We start from the raw sequence: 2,812 nt of genomic DNA, 5'->3' as shown, positions 1-2,812 counted from the left end.
ATGGGGAAGCAGGACAACTGAGTGGCTTATATGAACCCAATAGCAATGGCCGGATCAAAGGGTCCAACCCAATCTCCAGGGACAACCATACAAGATTATCTGAACCGACCAAGGACCACCTGGGAAAAAGTGAAAGAGCAACTAGAAAAGAAAAAGAAAGGCTCCAAGGCATTGGTGGAATTTGAAGGAAAAATGAATGAGAACTGGAAGAAAGAACTAGAAAAACACAGGTAGAAATTATTAAGTGGAAATGAGTGCTCATCCAAAAAAAGACAGAAGAAGAAAAAAGAAAAAGAAGAAATCTGGTAGGTATTCATCTTCTTCTTCGTCAAGCTCTGATTCTTCCAGCAGTTCTTCAGATTCTGAGGATGGAGATAAGAAACAAGGAAAAAGAAGAAAGAAAAGGAAGAACTATTCACATAAATCTTCAGGAAATTCCATGTCAGAAACTGAATCAGGCAGTAAGGATAATTTGGGAAAAAAAAAAGTCAAAGGATTCAACTGAGAAAGAAAAGGACAATAAAGGACTCAGCAAAAAAAGAAAGATGCATCGTGAAGATAAACCTTTATCATCTGGTTCTTGTTAGAGTCGGATTCTATGGAGGAGGTATGAGCAAAAAAGAAGAAACCGGGCAGGCCACAGTGGCTCAGCAGGTAGAGATCTTGCCTGCCATGTCGGAGACCCGGGTTCGATTCCCGGTGCCTGCCCATGTTAAAAAAAAAGAAGAAGAAGAAACATACTGAAGGATAAGAAAAAGAGAAAACAAAAAAGAAAAAGAAGCATAAGAAACTCAGTAGGAAGAAGAAAAAGGTTTCTCCATAACATTAATAAAAATCAGGATTCCTTTATAGAAAAAGTACAACATCTAAGGAAATTTCAGCTGTGAAAATTGATATATTTCCTAAAACGTATTATTTTTCTTGTTTTTAGAATTACTCCTGGACTTTCAGTAGCCACTCAGATGCCACTGTTTGAAAGGGCTATAATTGCTGCCTGTTGTTTGAACTTTTTTTCTCTCTCTCTCTCTCTCCTTTAGCGCTAAATGACTCTGGGAAATAATACATTGCAGTCATACTAGTGGTTCAGATATTTAAGGATAAAGTGTACATTTTTTTCTATAATTACCTAGTTATAAATCAACAGACATTGAATCTGAACACACCTTTAAGATGTTTTCAGAAATATCCAGACAACTTTAGTTAGCATTTTCAAAGTAGGGATTGCATTGATGTTCCAAAATCCTGACTCTGTAGATAAGTGTATTTTAATTTTTTCCCTTGTATACTTTTTATTTACCTAGGGAACAAACTTTTAGGTTGAGGGGGGGAGATTGCTATCTCTTTAGCTAGCAGAATAGCTAAAGATTGATTGATGGTCATTGATCCTGACCCATCTTATTTTTGTGGATGCAGCAACCATGCTTCCTGGCAATGTCAGAGCTGGATGTCAGCAATCTCACCCTTTATTGAGCTTAGTGACATCTTTAGGCTCTGTATTCTGCTGCCTTGACTGAAGAGCAAAATGCCCCTGTGCCACATAAGAAAACCCCAAAAGCTTTGGAATTTACCTCCACTTCAATAATTCTGAATATTTTTTAGCATTACAATGTGTTCTCTCACATGAATTACTTTTGACTACACATTAGCTTTGGAGAGAAAACATTTCAAATAAACACTGGTACTTTCTGAACTAGATAGTTAAAAGATTCTAAGAAGCATGTCTTATACTGTCAAATTTTAACCAGTCAGGAAGATTTTATGTAACCAGAATAGTTACTTTTTTGTATAAATTTTGTCAAGGCTGCAATGTTTACTTTTTGTAACTCCTTACTCTTGCTGTCTTAATAAGTTCATTACTGTGTTTAACAGCATCCTCGCTGATATATAGCATGTAAAAAGCAGGTTTTGAAATTTTTCTTTAATAGCTTCATATTGAAGCTGAGAATTACCATAAACAGTTGAGTGGCAGGCCTGGTATGCTGTATCTGGTTACGTAAAACTCTTACCAGAATTTTAGTAAACGTGATGTTTTAAAAGTTTGTTGTATCTGCATATTAATAACAAACTATGACAAGTTAGATTTAAGTGAGAAATATATTAGTGTTCTTTCTGTGTCATAACAAAACAGGGCTGGCCCCAAAAGATTGGATCAGTATTTAAAGAGAATGGCTTTTCTGGGGTATAAAATAGTTCTAACTAGCACACACCATAGAATCCATACAGAGTGTACAATCAGTGACTCGGTATAATCACAAAATTGTGCATTCATCACCACAATCCATTTTAGAATATTTTCATTACTCCAAAAAGAAAAACTCAATGCTCTTTATTTCCCCTATTGTTAGTGTATAATTTATTAATGTGCTATTGGATTCGATTGGCAAGTCTTTTTTTTTTTTTTTTGAAGATTTTTGCACATACGTTCATTAGAGAAATTGGTCTGTAATTTTCTTGAGGTATCTTTATCTGGCTTTGGTATTAGGGTAATGTTGGCTTCATAGAATGAGGTAGGTAGTGTTCCTTCCTCTTCAATTTTTTGGAAGAGATGAGCAGGATTAGATTTAATTAACCTTAGAATGATTGGTAAAATTCACCTGTGAAGTAATTTGATCCTGGACATTTCTTTGTTGGGAGGTTTTGATATGTGATTCGATCTTTTTACCTGAAATTGGCCTACTGAGGCCTTCTATTTCTTCAAGAGTCAATGTAGGCATTTGTGTGTCCATTTCTCCTAGTTTATACTATTTGTAGGCATACAATTGTTTGTATATCCCCTTTTGATCTTTTTTATTACTGTGGGGTCAGAGGAAAT

At 35.3% G+C, this 2,812-nt stretch overlaps 1 pseudogene; it reads left to right on the top strand.

The window, feature by feature from the left end:
- Nucleotides 1-823, top strand: LOC143671755 (protein FAM133B pseudogene; annotated as a pseudogene).
- The last annotated feature ends 1,989 nt before the right edge of the window (nt 824-2,812 follow it).

This window comes from Tamandua tetradactyla, chromosome X (assembly GCF_023851605.1).
Source record: "Tamandua tetradactyla isolate mTamTet1 chromosome X, mTamTet1.pri, whole genome shotgun sequence".
NCBI classification, from domain to species: Eukaryota; Metazoa; Chordata; class Mammalia; order Pilosa; family Myrmecophagidae; genus Tamandua; species Tamandua tetradactyla.
This window is presented reverse-complemented; position numbering and strand designations above follow the sequence as displayed.